At 43.3% G+C, this 17,509-nt stretch overlaps 1 protein-coding gene across 1 annotated transcript in view; it reads right to left on the reverse strand.

Annotated features, from left to right (window-relative positions):
- lrrc3ca (leucine rich repeat containing 3Ca) overlaps window positions 1-17,072 on the reverse strand; it is a 48,644-nt gene extending 31,572 nt beyond the window's left edge. The window contains exon 1 of the mRNA XM_041173655.1: window positions 17,025-17,072. The gene's annotated coding sequence lies outside the window, so the exon portion shown is untranslated. The remainder of the gene's footprint in view (window positions 1-17,024) is intronic.
- Window positions 17,073-17,509: the final 437 nt, after the last annotated feature.

The raw sequence follows: 17,509 nt of genomic DNA on the forward strand, positions 1-17,509 counted from the left end.
ACAACCATCATGAAACCAAACCGACCAACTTGTCCGCTCACGCAACCGAACACACCCGAGGCTGGCGGGCACTGAAAATCCCGGCCAAAGTTTCTCCTGAATTCCCTACTGGATTTATTAGTGATTTTCTTGCATTTACGGACTGCAGTTTTGGCCTCTCCCACAGGCGGAAACATCGGGCTGAATTTTGTGGCTGATGTTGAAGCGCCGACATCGGGTCCAAAAGCAGGAGCTGGCCCCACTTCAGCCAGCGGCAGGACCCACAGAGGCGCATTGCTGTCGGCAGACAACTAAGAGTCTCCAATCGGAGGGCCAGCAGCTAGCAGTGGTCATTGCTGAGGTTGCAAACCTAGGAAGAGGTCATCTCAAAGTAGAGGTGCCCTCGAAAATCAGGACAGTCTTCGGGAGGATTGGGATTGTGTGTGTGTGTGTGGTGTGGAGGGGGAGATTGGGATTGTATGCGTATGTGTGTGGGGTGGGGGGTGGATTGGGATTGTATGCGTGTGTGTGTGTGTGGGGTGGGGTGGCGGGGGTGGTGCGTTTGTGGCCTGGAGCACCAGCACCATTGTTACCATGAGGGCGGCCATTGCCCCTAGCAGCATGGAGAATCGGAGAGGCTGCCAAGTTTCAACACACATGACAGGCCCTTCTGACACCAGCAAAATACCCGCCGAGGTGGGAAGTGTCTCTTAATCGCCCACTGGATGGCAGCTCAATTCACCATGTTTCCCACCATTGGCAATATGGCATGGCAGCTTAAAGATGCCAGACATCCCTGCCGAAGCCATTTTTGCCAGTCTTCCCCCTCCCAACCCGTCGCCAATGGGTTGGGAAATTTCAATCCACCTTCCCTACATTTATACTTTTTGAACTCTTTAATAACTCAACCCTCAGCCGTTTCTCTTTTTTTTACAGAAAAGATCCCCAGACAATTCAGTCTTCCCGATTTGTTTGAAGGCCCATTTGTGAGCCTTCACCTGTAGCCCTTGTTCCATTCCAGATAAACAAAAGCACCGTCAAAAGGTGGATTTTAAAGAGCATCTTAAAGGAGAAGAGAGAGGCAGAGTGTTTCTGGCACAGAATTCCAGAGCTTAGAACCTTGATGGTTGAAGGCATTTTTTTTGTTAATTCTTTCATGTGGCATCACTGGCAAGGCCAGTATTTGTTATCCATCCCTAAGTGCACTTGCTGCTTGCGAGACCATTTCAGAGGACAGTTAAGAGTCACATGTAGGCCAGACCAGGTAAGGACGGCAGATTTCCTTCCCTACAGGATATTACTGAATCTGATGGGCGGGGTTTTTGGGCCCCGCCCATCGCCAGGATCATCCAATCCTGCCAAAAGTCAATGGAAAGCCCTGGCTGATAGGTTCATGGTCACCATTACTGAGACTGGCTTTATAATTCCAGATCTAAATTCCACCAGCTGCCATGGTGGGATTTGAACCCACGTCCCCGGGACATTGGCCTGGATCTCTGGGTTACCAGCCCAGTGACATTGGCACCACACCAACACAGTAGCTGATTGTGGAGCAATGAATTTCAGGGACATGTAAGAGGCCAGAATTGGAGGAGCGCAGATAATTTGAAGGGTTGTAGGGCCAGAAGAGGTGGCACAGACAGGGAGGGATGAGGTCATAGACAGATTTGAAAACAAAGATGAGAATTTTGAAATCGAGGCATTGTCAGGCTTCCAATGACAATCAATAAGCATCGAGGGAATGGGCGAACAGAACTTGGTGCGAGTTACAGCATCAGAGATTTGGTGAGCTCAAGCTTATTGAGGATGAATGGTGGGAGGTCAGTCAGGAGAGCATTAAGAATAATAGGGTATAGATGTAACAAATGCATAGATGCGTGTTTCAGCAACAGACTAACTGAGATATGACAGTGACCAATGAAGTTAAGAGATGGAAGTAGATGGTTCTTGTGATGGAGAAGATACGGGATCACAATGTAGGGGAGAGCTTGTCATGAAGAGGATGTGGTTGCTAAGTTGACGATATCATTCTCTGTTGCTATGCCACCGCTGTTGCAACAGCACATTGTTGTTAATAATACCATAAATATTCTCTCTTTAAAACCACAATAGATCTTTATATTTGTGGACCCAGAGCAGAACCCCTCTTCCCTCCAACACAAACTAGTGTTAAATTAATAGTTTTGCCCAATAATGGCTGACGCGGGGAAGTTGCTATGAAAATTAGTGTAGTGGAGGCTTTATTTAGGACATTGTAACCGAGTAGATGCAATGCTATTTTCTTACGTATATCATAATTGACTTTGAAATGCTCAGCATGAAACTTGATGCAAAAAATAGAAAATTGTTGCATTCTCCAGCACTGATATTTCCACAATCTTCACATAAGACAGTTATGTAAGTCATATTTCTTATGTAGTGATTCTTTTGTTGTCTTATCCATGAAGCTAATTTAGATTACCTTGATTTGAAGGCTTCAGATTTGAAGATGACAGCTTTGTTAAGAAAACATTTAAAAAGTGCGCAAGCAGATTTAAATAACTTTTTTTTTTAAAAAAAGGCTGTCGATCAAACACAAATTTGAGCAAATCAAGGCTGACATTCCAGTGCAGTACTGAAGGAGCACTATACAGTTGGAGGTGCCATCGTTCCGATGAGACGTTAAACCGAGGCCCCACCTGCCTGTTGGGGCTGGGTGTAGTGTGGCACTAATTTGGAGAACAGGCGAGTTGTCTCTGGTATCTTAGCCAATATTTATCCTTCAATCAACACCACAAAAAACCATTTATCTGATCATTATCATATTGCTACTGGTGGGCATTTGCTGTGTGCAAATTGGCTGCCATGTTTCCTACATTACAGCCAATGAAGTAAAGTGTGATCCCTGCTGTAAACTGCTTTCAGACATTCGCTGCTTGTGAAAAGCTCTATGTAAATGCAAATCTTTCTTTCAAGCACCACAGGATGTCTGTATTTGAATGAAATGGCTTGGCCTCTCAGTTCCAATGACAAACAGCTAAAATCTCTAGTGCATGTATCAACTTCAGCTAGAATATTATTTTGGGCAGTGACGTTGATTTTAACCGTTTATACAATAAGACTTGTAAGATCTCCTTCAGAACAGAGAAGGCTAAGGGAAGGTTTAATAGAGGTATTTAACTCATGAATTGTTCAGTACAGTAAATAAAAAGGAGCTGTTTCCAGTGGCAGAAGGCTTGGTAACTGTAGGACAGAGATCTAAGGTGATTGGCAAATGAACCACGGGTGACATGAGGAAACATTATTTAACAGAGCGAGTTGTTGTGATCAGGAATGCACTGCCTGGCAGTGAAGAATAACAACAATCAAAAGAGAATTGGATGAATATTTGAGGAGAAGACTTTTACAAGGCTGTGTAGAAAATGCAGGGGAATAGAAATAAGATTATGTAAGATTATAAGTATAGCTCTGCTAAAGATTTGGCACTGGTGCAATGGACCAAATAACCTACTTCTGTGCTGCATCATTCTATGATTCTAAGAATATCAAAAAAAGCCTAAGGCCAGGACTTTCAGCTCAGCGTGCAGGCACACACCAGACACACACGAGCATGAAATAGTGCACGATGAGGTCAGGTGAGCATCCCAACGTCATCAAGCACACACGACATTTCAGTTGGCAGGCGCGAGCAGGAGTCAGCCGCGCGCCCACCGACAGTTAAGAGGGCTGTTAAGCCCAATGAGATCTTCCAACCCTACGGTTGGCAGGCGGCCTTTGCATTTTTTGGGAAACCTCATCCTCGGGCGGGATGAGGTTTCGAACAATGATTTCAAAAATAAAATTTAAAAATTTTTAAACTCATTTTTAACGTGTCCCTGCTCGTGTGACAGAATCACATGAAGGGACATATTTTCCTTTATTTTTAATGTTTGAGATATTCAGCTCCCTGAGGCAGCTCTGTACCACAGCCGCCCACCAAGGTAAAGATTCTGCCCAATAGATGAAGATGCTTCAACATCTCATGGAAAGAGTTGAATACGTTTACAAGACATGAATATACTCCTATAGGACCAAGTTGATTTTGTCTTTATTAAACTATAGTTCTCCAGGTACTTCATTATTCCCTCCTTCATGATGCCCCTAACCTTTTACTTATTACAGATGTTGGGTTCTGTAGGTCCTGTAGTTCCCAGGTCATCTTCATGCCCCTTTTTAAAAAATAAAATGACACCCTATTCGGCTTTCTCCAATTCTCGGGGATCACCCCTATTTTCAACGATCAGTAAAATGTGATTTGCCTCTTGTGGAAGTATCCTAACATGTAGGCCATGTCAGCAGGGTCCATCATCAATTTTCTTTTGGTGCTCTCAACCTGCTCCTTATTTATAATTTCCAACATTCCTCATCCCTGTATTAGAATGCAGCCAGTGGTGTTCTGCCTGAACGGTGACACAAAGTAATTTCTAATATCTGTCCATTTCAGTCACTTGATATTTTTCAGTGCTCCTAGCGTTTCCCTGATCACCTGTTTGCCAAAAATACATTAATGAAAACCTTTCAGATCATACTTTATATTCCCCATAATCTCAATCCAATTTTCTAAATATAGCTCTCCTGACTAATTTAACCTCCTTCACCTTCTATTAATTTAGCTTCAGCAAAGGTTTTTTCTTTCCCCTCGTTGTCTCACATTTCCTGTCTCCTTCTGCCTTCATTACAATTTGCTGTTGGAATATGTTGTATATTTTACATCTCAGGTCTGTGCAGAGATGACACTAGTCCCTATGTATGTAACAGGTTTTATTTACAGTGCTTTAAAATGTCTATTTCATGCTTCAGCTCTGACTTCCAACTCTTTTTAGACTTTGTTTGCTTTTACTCAGAGTCCACACCCGGTCTTAACAAATCAAGCACAATGAGCATTAATTGTAAACAGAATTACATAATCAAAGCAGAGCAATTGAACACTACAGAATATGGTTACATTATGCTCTGAAAGGCATTCTTAAAAGGGTTCCATTTATCATCGGTTACTTCTCCCATCTAACAGTTTGATCCTATGTGATCCACTGGATCTTCTCGTGCTCAAGTGATGACAGATATTCAGCTCAGATTGGAGGTGACCACACTTTACTTATGCTGTTAAAATCCAATTCTCTTATCCCAGAATTGTAATCCATAAAATTAACTCTGCTGTGGGGATAATGGGGTTTGCTTTGGAGGTGTTAATGTTAGGAAGCAGCTCACGAGCAGACCAGACCAGACCAAACTAAACTGAACAATGCCAGTGTAAGAGCTATCATCATGAAGGGACAAGTTTGGGTTTATTCCTCCCCAACTCCACTTCAAACTCAAGGCTACACTATGACTAAGTATCTCCTGTTTGGAAGGAAGAGGGAGGAAAGATTCCAAGGACTTTCCCAATAGTACTGGCTTCTTAACAAAGACTCCATGCTTCTCTTTATTTCATCTAATAGCAGTGGATCTTAAACAGAATTAAATGTTCAGGCTCCAAAATAATTTGATTACCAAGCTTTTGAAGCTGTCAAACTCTCAATTCAATAGCAGTCAGTAGTCCAAGCTGCACCCAATGACTGACACTTCTAGTACCACATTTATATTAGTAGTGTTATTAAACGCAGCATTGTAACAAAAACACCCGAAGAAGCACAAAAGCCAACTCAGAAGTTCATTTTGTTCCCTGTCAACAGAGACAAAGGGCTGGTCCTGACTGAGCTAAGATGATCTCCAGGCTTTTTGTTGGAGTTGGTACTTTATTCTGACCACAGAATTTTAACCCTATGTGCAAGTTCCAAAGGCCTCTGAATCCACTCTTCACCAGTCTCCATATCCTCTGCTTAGAAAATAGGAAACTTCTTCACTTTGTGACACTATCTTTGTTACGAGCTCAAAGACTATATTACAGTCTTTTTAGTGTAGCGTCTTTATTGAACTGAATGTAAGATGGCTGCCTGCATGCAAGGAGCCCCTCAGAGGTTACATGACTACAGGAAGCCAGATAGGACACGTAGCAATGATTACATTCCAAAACCCAAACAATCTTCACTGCAGTGTTTCCAGAGCACAAACAGAGAAGGGAGCAACGCAGGACTATACTTTTGATCCTTGGGATTATGTACTGGATACTGGAAGTTCATTTGGGCCAGGGTTCAGGTGCTAAAATAGGCACTGGAAATGAACCCTGTGCTGGGGGTGGGGGAGGGGTGGGCAATTGTAAGAAGTCCTTGAGCTCCAGCAAAATAATTGCGGTGAGCTGCCGACACCTGTCACACTTCTACAAGCAGCTCGGCTGACCAGAGAATCAAATTTTGGACTGCATGCCTGGTAGGCATGAGGTAGTGGTGGGAGGACAGCCAGAGAGGGGGTGATTATGGCCGTTGGTAGTGCTGTGGAGCAGGGAGGAGGTGTTCTGACCTCCACAGCATCATAATATAAAACTGAAATAATTTTTTGGTGGCACCCATTGGCCAGGCAGCATTGAAGCCTAGGAAATGGCAGTGGAGCAGACTTCAGGCCGACTCAGCTCAGTGTAGCCCAATTTTACTAAGGGGTCCTAAATCATTCTGTTCTGTGATTGGGTCCTGCTGTCTGGGATTCTAGGCATGGGACTTGGTTCTTAGACGAACTGTAGACATACTCTGGTATCTGCTTAACACTTGTTTGTTGGTATGACTTCTGAACAAGTTACAGAGTAGGCACACAGCTCTTAGGCACAATTCCAACCTCTCTCCCTTTCAAGAGTCTAGCACATGACTGACTAGTGCCAGTGGTGTCATCATCTATGTCATACATTAGCAGATCCCATCTGTTAACCCTTTTTACTCCATCTTCGGTCCCTCATTAGCATATACAACAGGCTTGTTTTACAAGGCCATCCTGGACACCTGAAAAATTACCCGACCAAATTTTTGCATTGGATACCTGTCAGGCATACTTGGAGTGGAGGCTGTTGGTCCCCAATACTGGACCTTGCGTCCATTTATGCCCAACAAATGGTTAAAACTTGGTCCAATTTCTACCTCATGGTTTCAGGCAGCTCCAGATTTTCGAATGAAATACTTCTTTTTCTTCTGCCAAAATCATGTTCACGTCAGCAAATTAATTCCACTCTGATATAACACATTTCCTATTTTATAAGTACACACCAGCCATCAAAAATAGTCATTTATAATTTGCATAGCTTTCATTTTTCTAATATAAGCTTAGCTCAGCACTTGTAACAAAGCCTTGGCTCTCATTTCACTTTAGATGTTAATGTTGCGTTCAGAAGCATAAGAGGAGCCCAGAGAAGTTCTGCCATTTACCCTTAACCATGTGGCCTGTCCTCCCTTAGCTAATAGATATATGATTATATCAGATGTAATTGTCCCAATTTTGTGACCTTCTCCCCAAAACTGTAGACATGAGCTGTGATTCATTGTGTCCCAGATCCTTCTGGTATATTGCCAAACTGGACATTTTTCATGCTTGAGTCTCAACATTGAGTGTCAGCAGGAAATTCAACTGCAAAAGGCTTATTGCACCGAAGTCATAGATGTGAATTTTTCAGCAGGAATTACCAGAGAGCAATAAGTTATCAGTGGTCATTGTAGCAATCATTAGCAGGGAGGTTGGTTGACATCATATTTCTTTCACCATTGCTCACAGACTCAATGATCTGTTGCCCAGTTGAGTTTTGCCAACTCAACATAGAACAGGAATTGCAGCTGTAATTTTCCAATCGATGTAGCTTGGTGCCACACCAAGATGATTTTTTTAATCCATCAGGCCATTGGGTGGAATTAAAAACACTAAGCAACATTTAAAAAAAAAAAATTCAGCTCTTTTTAAACGAGTGATTATTAAAAATGCAAGCTTTTTGCATTATTAATTTATTTATTTTAATCACTTGTCATCATTGAGTTGACTATTTAATAAAGATCAAATCTTGCTGCTGGTTTCTGTAGTCATCTGAGGTCAGGTCCAATAGAATAGGTCATTACAGGGATGCTGTTTAAGGCAGGGTATTGCAAAATGGAAAGGCAGAGAGAGATAGAGGGGGAAACATACAAAAAGGTGGATATGGGGTGAGAGAGACAAGCATGAGCAAAAAGAGAGAGAGAATGAGTGAAAATGAGAGATGCATGGATTGTGTTATACCTGGTTACACAAACTTTAAATTTGGATCAACTTATCTTGGAAAGGATTTGCGTAGCAATAGTCTGCACTGATAGGCTAACTGATCTACACGGACATTCAATATCCATTTTATATAAAAGGTTCTTCTAGCAGTTTAGTCGGTTTGCAAAAATAAGCTGTACATTACAACCCAGAATCAATGGTTTATGGTGACTAGTTGATTTGACTTCTTTGGTATTTTTTACTGCCATTTTGGGAGTTAAATTGTGCCCTTCTTTCCACTGGAAATTAGGGCAATTGCTTTACCGTGACTGGAAAAGGCAAAAATTACTACTTTTTTACTTCTCAGGCTCCTGGGATTTTTTTTTTTACAATTTTATGATTACATCCTACAACTCTGTCCCTTTTTACCTGAAAATTGTAGATCATTGGCTATGCATCTAAATGTAATTGCAAGGTACCAAATTCAGAAATTAAAACAACTTCTGCTATTTAGGGATATACATTATCATCTGCATCATGTAGTGTGTGGGACAGGACTGGTAGCTAGAGAAGGTATTCAGCAAGTGCTGTTATAGAACACAATTCTAGTTATCGTATTATAAAAAGTATATGCAGACCATGGCAGAGAAGTAAAGATGGTTTACTAGAATGGTACCAGGACTGAGAAGTTGGACCAATCAGGAAAGATTGAATAGGCTGCATGCTTTTTCTCCAGGAATGAGAAGACTAAAACCTGATATAGATCTTCAGGATCATGAAAGGGTTTTATAGGGTAGCTGCAGAGAGGAGATATTTCCACTTGTGGGTGACACCAGATCTGGGGCCATAATAAGATGGCGGTGGTGTGTTACAGTTCACTTGACAGTCTGGGTTGCTGTGGCAACATGCACTTTTACACACATGTTGTAGCCTGGAGCTATGGATAGCAATGGTATAGGTTCCAACTTTCTTTCCATCATATGGCTGATCAGAAATCTCTCCTTCTCTTACCACGTGCCACTGACATTTATTGGAAGGATTTTCAGGTTGATACTCAACCTGGTTGGCTGCGTTATGAGCACACCTTGCTTGGCCTTCAAGCCCTAGGGTGGGACTTCTGGTTCAGAGGCAGGGAAACTATCCACTGTGCTGCAAGACCTCCTAAATATAAGATAGTAACCAATAAATCTGACAGGGAATTCAGAGGAATCCTCTCTGCCCAGAGAATAGTTGTAAGGTGGAAATTGCTACCACAGAGAGTAGCGGAGGTGAATAGTGTTTAAGTGGAAGCTGGATAACCAAACGAGTTAGAGAGGAATAGAAGGGTATGCTGATAAGATACTGAAGATGGATGAGAGGAAGCTCATGTGGAACATAAACACCAGCATGGACCAGTTGGACTAACTAGCCTGTTTCTGTGCTGTAAACACTTTTTCTAATACTCGGCAATGGGAATGGTGAAAAGTGAATTATTGGCTTATTTTGCCACTTGCCAAAAGCAAACAAGATCACAATGTAATCTATATTTTTTTTATTCGGGGGAGGGGTGGGAGGGAAGAAAGTAAACACAACTTTCCGGTAATGCCCGAGATAGTTTAGGTTCGTTATGAAAATCCGTGGGAACAGACTGCTTAGTGTGACAGAAACTATTTCCCACAGGGACTCAAACTTCTTGAGCTGAGTGAAAAGGGCCCACCTATTTCCGTGTTCAAGCATTGGAAACAACGGGAAATGAAATCTTAATGAGTTTGGTTTTGCCTCAACAGACGCGTTTTGAATTTATAAATACATAATTCTCAAGCCTTTACATTGAAGCCATGCAGCGTGTCACAGTCAAAGATGACACGGGATAACTCGAGTGATTTATAGGTTCCCTCTGCAGTCTGGGGATTGACCTTTCAGTAAAGGTTAATGAGCACACTCAAATGATTCTTTTTGCAGAAATGATTTGCCCTTTGTTGAGAAAGTACAAAATATTTCACACAGTGCTTTCTAATGGCGCTACATTTATCACAAATTAAAAAATACTTATTTGTTTAAAAGACCAACCAATAGAGCACATTGATTACCCATACCTCAGTCTTGTGCTTTTCCATCCAATTAGTCATGCGAGAAAACTCTGCATGAGGCATCAGAACCACATTGAAATAGATATTCATAACACACACACTTCTAGATACAATTAATTCCGACTTTTGGTAGGTAAATGTGAGAAAATATAGGAATTATTAAAGACGGCACAGTTGTACCAAGCCATCAGCAAACCCAATCACTTTTGGTTTTCTCTTCTACTAGTGAGCAGAAACGGGAGGAGCCCATCAGAGTAATAAAAATAGGCTAGCAGCCAGTAAACGATTATACTGCCCAGACAGCTTGATTATTCTTTAGGCTGATACACAAAAACACGATTCTTGTGAGAAGAGACTGAGGAAACTGATTGGCCTGTATTCTCGAGTTTTGAAGAATGAGGTGATCTCATTGAAACTTAAAATCTTACAGGTCCTGACAGGGTGGGTGCAGGTAGGATGTTTCTCGAACCAGGGGGCAGTCTCAGAATAAGGGGCAGGCCATTTTAGACTGAGATGAGGAGGAGTTTCTTCATTCTTCAAGGTGGTGAATCTTTGGAAATATTTAGCCTGTGGAAGCTCCATCATTGAGCACACTCAAGACAGAAATCGACAAGATTTCTGGAGACGAATGACATGGGGAGATGGGGGATATTACAGGGGAGTGGCATTGAGATAGACGATCAGCCGTGATCTAATTGAATAGCAGAGCAGGCTCGATGGGCTAAATGACTTATTCCTGTTCCTATATTCCTTCCTATGTTAACGTCTCAAAAGAATCCAAGCTGCCCTCCAAAAAGACATTCTCTCCTCAGCTGATCCCATCCTCCTCTTTAACTTCAATCCACCTCTCTTCCCACATTCATTTTCCATGTGTTAACCAATTTCAAAATAATATATTTGAACATGACATTGTTCCAGACTTTGAAAGTAGGCCACTCGCTTTCACTCACTTGCTAGGTGATTTGGCGATGACTCGACTGAAGTGGTGTGGTAGCCCATTAAATACATTATCATCAACATATTCTCACTGTATCTTTCTACCATAATAAGGACGTTTTCATTTTACACAAAGTCCTTTAACAGACTGCTATGTGCTGGGCATAAGAGTACACATACCCACTGATTTTCCACTGCCTATTGATCGGCCTTAATTTTGAGCGTCACTGTCATTAAGTGTTTTAGCGTAGCATTCTTTTTCAACCTCAACAACACCTTTGCATGAACAATAAGTTTGAATCTCCTGCTGTCCTACTTCTGTATGTGCCAGAGGGTGGCAATTTATTTCTGGCGTGCCAGCTCCACTCAGGCATTTATTGATATTCGCATGATATATGGTAAGAATATAACCTAGAGCTAGAGAAAGTAGGTCCAACCAGACTGCCTTTGCATTGAAAGTTTTATCAGGTTTTCAGCTTCAGGAATTTATTATGGACGAGGGAGCTGCTGACAAGCCAGTCAAACATCTCAGCCTCTTGTCAACACCAGCTTTCTTACTAATCATCACTTTAAGAATTACACTCAACGTCTCACCTCTGTTCTGCCCCAGAAAAACCAATGACCATTTTTTTTCAAGGTGACACTTTATTGAGATTCTTGTCGTATTATCACAATGCTTTCTTTGTGTTATTGGTTGAGAGTGGGGGGGTGCAAGTGGAAGGACAGTGGCATGGGTGATAGTAATCCAGAGGGCACACTGATGCCAATATGGGCCAGATTTTCATCTCCAAAGGGAGGCAGGAATTGGGGTGCAAAACACTGCACTTAATTGTTTTTCCTCTGGGGGGAAAGAAACTTTCTCCTGCCTTCCTAACTCTGCACCATATTTGTGTGGCTTTTTTGCAGGTTGGGAAGGGCTGGCGTGCACAACACACTCACCTCTTCCAAGGTTGAGATCCATTGTGAAGACCGCAGGAAAATTGGATTTCCTCACACACACCATTTTCATGTGGTGATGCGGGGTTTTGGAAGCCCTAAACAAAGAGGCCGTGATCATGGGGAGAAGCCTGCTGAGGTATTTAATGGAGGCGATGGGGTCTTGCCCGCAGGGTGGAGAGCCACCAAGAGCCCAACAGTGCCTTTTTTGGGGATGGCCCACTTCATGAAGTGCCACTCAGGCACTTAACTGGACAGTGGGGGGCCTTCCCAAGGATTAGGGACCTGCGGGCGGAAGTCCTGCCCAGGCAATCAAAGGCCTGCCGGGGGGTGGTGGCTGCTCCCAAGGCTGAGGATCGTCACTGGATCCCAGGCCACAAGTGAGTGATGGCAGAGGCGGTTCACAAGGTGAGGGTCACGGGGGTGGGTGTGGTAAACAGCAAGGGCAGAGAGTGGCTCTCTGCAGGTCGCCCTCTTCCTGACGACAGGTCCCTTCATCAGGGACTGAGTGCCTTCGAATGTGGGAACCCTACCCCCCCTCAATCTGGAACCCACTAGCAACCCTGCATGGCAAACCCCCCCAGCCTGCTGCTAATACCAGCGGCAGCACAATGAGGCCCTTCAGTGCGTATTAGTTGCTCACTTAAGGGCTTCAATTGGCAGCATGGCAGGAAGGCCATTCTCAGGCCATCCCACCATGGACTAAATTGGGATGGAGGCTGGAAGGTGGCAGGGCTCCATCTGCCACCCTCCTGCCTGATTAAATGCCCCCGCCACCAAACTCGCCAAGGGGGACGGCATTAAACTCTGCCCAAGGAGTTGGAAACATTCGGAAAGTTAAGTGTAAAATGTTTCGATACCTTAAAAAAAATTTCAGCCTATTCAAATCGACTGACAGCGCTAGCTGTTAGAAAGAACCCTGCTTTTGAAAGTGGGAAAAAAATTCTGCATCTGCTCCCTTCCATTGATTGACAGTCCCTCTGCTTTGAAATGGAAATAGGACACCATTCTGTTTTGTCAGTTAGAGGCAATGTAGCTGGAAGCTTTTAGTATGACAGGCATTTTGTTATGTAGCCATTATGCTTGAATGCTTGGCTCTGTTTCGAAACCTGCTAATAGCTTCAGCTCAGCAGGTGGCCTATTGACCCAAGTATGTTAACATTTTTAACAGAATATGCCTTTAATGCGGTTTCTTGTTTGTTAACGAACCTAATAGGCACTTAAAGGATTACAAGTTTTTACTTTGGAATAGGTTTATCTTTCCAGTATCAATGATAATCTATTTGAATTCAGGGTTTTATTAGGTTGTTAGAAGTTTATTTTTTTTAACGATTTTAAAATACTTCTCAATGTTATTGCATGGCTCATGAAGACTTTACGTAGTGGATACTGGATGAATGGCAATGGAGGATACATAGTGGGCATGAAGGTGGCATGGGGTGGAATAGGGGATCTGAGGGGCATATAATGATATGTGGGTATGGGGTAGCATGGGGCTATAGGGTGGCATGGGGGTGGGTAGGGGTGAGGGGGTATAGAGATGGCATGGGGGTGGGTGAGGAAGCAAGGGGTAGTATGGACAATCTGAGGGGGCATGGGGTGGAATAGGGGTGGGTGAGGTTGAGGGGACCTTTAAATGATGTTGGGAGCTGGGCTGCTGTGTTGGAAAACTGAAGCGGGCCTTCTAACTGGCCCACATCCACACCACCCCCCCCACCACCTCACACACCATCACGGCTCTCAAAATGCACTGTGAACCTGACTCTTGTGCAAAAGAACGAAAGTCCTGGACAAAGTCACACATGGGTTGGGTGTGCATTTCGAGCCCACAAAAAACTCCTCCATGATTTCACATCCTGCCACAGATGGAATTCAAATTCCAGCTGGAAGAATTTAAATTCAATTAATTAATAAATCTAGAATAAAATGCAAGTCTCATTAATAATGATTGTGAACTTATCGGATTGTCGTAAAAACCCCATCTGGTTCACCAATGCCCTTTAGGGAAGGAAATCTGTCGTCCTTACTTGGTCTGGCCTACACGTGACTCCAGACCCACAGCAATGTGGTTCACTCTTTTCTGCCCTCTGAAATGGCTTCCCCAAGACACTCAGTTGTAGGTGGCTCATGGCCACTTGTTCTTAGGTCAATTATGGATTGGCCCTAAATGCTGGCCTTGCCAGTGAAAATCAAATCCCAAGAATGTATAAAAACAAGATATTCAAAAATCTACTAATAGAAATATTCACTAACCTTTCGTTCATGGGTTCCCCTCAGAGCCATTCCTATGGCAACAACTTTTGTTTTCTTTTGAATTGTGTGCCCATCTCTATCTCGCCAAGTCCCTGTTTTGTACGCATCTATCCATTCTCTTTCTGTTCTCCAGGTATATCCCTAGCTTGTCCCTCTCTCTTTTTCTTTCTCCCTCCTTATGTCCCTCATCTGCTGTTAGCAGCACATCCCAGCAGGCTGTACTGTGAGCAGGAGTTGCAGGAGGCAGGGGGTCCATTAGGGACCACAGGTGAAGGTCTGCGGTGCAGCCTGCAGTGGCTCATGGGGCTGTAGCATAAGTAACACCTAAAATTCATGTCCAGATAATAAAATGTCAAAATAGTTCTCTTGCTCCGTTGCAATCATTTTAGATTGACTGGGTTGCTACTTTAACAGCAGAGAGTGCACCAATGGTTTTGTTACCAATTGTTCAATTAAAAAAAAAAGTGTAGTTTGTACGTATCTATCTCGTCTCACTATTTAGAATCATCACTCAAAGTAGCTGAATTAGAAGTTCAGTTGGTCCAAAGCTGTTGCTGTTTTTGGTGGAGAAAGTCAGTTTAAAAAAATGTTCAAACACTATAATTTTTTTCCAGCCAGTAGGTCTTTTGAAATGATTGTAATTGGACGTTTTTTCTTTGTGCATGGGCTCAATGGACTGACTGGCCTCCTTCTGTGCTGATTCTATGAGTCAATCCTATCCAGACCTGTGCCAGGCAAAGCTTAGTCTCAACCCTGCTCCATCAGACCAATTCTTTCAAGATTTTGGCAGATTTTTGTCCAGCCCTTTCAGTTTAGTTTGCCTTCAGTTAACTATGGGCTTCTGTGATTAATCAACTCTGCTGTGACTCTGGCTGACAACCAAAATCAAACGCTTTCTTTTCCCACTTGGGTTTGCTTTAGTGAGCAAGTATTTTAAGACCATCATTATTGAACGCAGCTAGAAATTATTGCAGGATATATTGCCAGCTTTCCTTGGTTGCTCTAAATAACTCTAGGAGTAGTTGTTGGGAATAGCTAGCACAAAATCAATGGTAGCCTGTAAATAGGGGTGTCAGATTACATTGTGAAGTGAGTAAATCATTCATAATACAATTTTTAAAGTGAGCTTTCCGAATTTCTTCCAAAAATGTTCTTCAATATGACATTGCCTTCCACCTCTTTCACAGTTAAAGGTTCTGAAAGTGTACATCTGCTAGACTTGAACAGTTTTATATTGATTAAGCTCCCCCTCTTTCCCCATCCTGCTGAGTGAGTTGGATGAGGTCATCTCCACTCGTTCGGTGGATAAAGATCCCAGCTCACTACACGAAGAGCAGGGAGCTCCCTCTATATCCTCCAAACATCAATCAACATCCCTCCCTAACAGCACCGTGGGTGTACCTACACCACAAGGACTGCAGCGGTTCAAGAAGGCAGCTCACCACCACCTTCTCAAGGACAGTTAAGGATGGGCAATAAATACTAGCCTTGCCAGTGATGCCCACATTCTGTGAAGGAATAAAAACAAAGAAATAACCAGAATTACTGGCTATGCAACTCATTACTGGTTTCATACATTTTCCTCTGCTCTGTTCATACCTGTTACATTTCAGTGTGTGTTCTAAGCATTGCTGGCGAATCTGATTGTTTTACAATCATGCAGAAATGTTCTAATCTCAGTTCAGTATATAAAAAGGATTATGGTCGTACAATGGGGTTTTTTTTTACATGCATCTGCGCACACTACAAATTGTGAGAATAGTTAAGGTATGGTAAGAGTGCCCCCAACGGAACTAAGATTCTATTTGGATCCCTAATGAGTAAACAAACTAATGAGTAAACTTCCTTTACAAAGTTGGGGCGTTTGAGATTCAGTTGCCTTTAATAAAGTGCCAAGCAGGCCTTGGGAATTGGATAAGTGGAAAATCATTGCGAGAAAATGGGGAAAGAGCGGGGAACTGATAAGGTCTTTCTTGGAGCCAGCACGGCCACGACGGACCAAATGGCTTCCTTTACTTGCGCCGTATCAGTCTATCTGTTCATGAGGGTGGGATCTTGCTGGCTCAGATTTACCCTGTTGCACAACAATTGCTCTAATTAAAAAGTAATTCGTTGCCTGAAACGCTTTGCGGTATTACCACGGTGTGAGAAGAGAGCAAACACGAGTTGCCAGTGTCATTCTTAAAATATAATATTATATCCTAAAAGGAGTTCATTTTTTTTAATATAAAAAAAACAGGGTTCCAATCTGGCAGAGTTGCCGTTCTCCTCTAGAGGTCGCGTTTCCCAGTCATTTGGGTTAAGTTTCAGATTTGGCTCTATTAAATGATTCTCAATGAAGGATGTGGTGTTAAGAGAATAATTGAAAATCATTTGCCTTGCAGTAACGAACAAAACAGACCCAATACGCTGCAGGGGGCGGGGGTGGGGGAGTCAGGGAATATCAACCCCAACCCCCCCAAATGAAAACCTCATTTTACCAAGTGTCTCTCCCCCCCCACCCACCCCAAATACCCCAAAACACTCTTTCTGCCCACTTGAAGGGGATGGATGACCGGTGCGAATCGGACAACACAGCAAGACCCATCCGCCTGGAAGTCCAGCAGAGAAGCCAGGGATGCGGGAGCGCTGTACCAGACAGCCCCGCTGCTCTCACTCCGTCCTGTCTGTACCTCACACAGCAAGGGAAGGGGAAAGGGGAAGGGGGAAGTGGTGGGGGGGGGGGAATCAAATGAAATGTTGGTGACTTACCTGCGTGAGGCACAACTCTCAACCCTCTTGTAAACAACGAGGCATCATTGGATCGGAAGAGAAAGGCGGTCGAACATGGAAAGCAACAGGCTTCTTGCCCCCCACCTTCCCCCCCCCCCCCCCCCCCCCCTTCTCAATCAATAGGCACAATCTTGATGCTAAATTGTTTTTGCTTTCTCCCGGGTCCTCCGATTTACAGACAAGGTCTCCTTCCCCAGATGCGATCAGCCGTGCCACTTCAACATGCGCCCAGCTATCCTTCCCTTCCTCAAGTACCTTCGTTCACAACCCACCCCCTACCCACCCCAATACAATCTCTCCCGGTTGCTCCAGAAGAGAGACTACGTGTTCTTTTCTGCAGATTTGCCAGTCCAGTGCTTCACTTGGCGTTGTAGAATTCTTGGTGCAGATTGCTTCAGTTCTCTACTGTTTTTTTTTAACACCCCCCCCCCCCCCCCCCCTCCGTTCTCTGTCCTTGGCTGATT

Source organism: Carcharodon carcharias, chromosome 23, assembly GCF_017639515.1.
Source record: "Carcharodon carcharias isolate sCarCar2 chromosome 23, sCarCar2.pri, whole genome shotgun sequence".
Classification (NCBI taxonomy): domain Eukaryota; kingdom Metazoa; phylum Chordata; class Chondrichthyes; order Lamniformes; family Lamnidae; genus Carcharodon; species Carcharodon carcharias.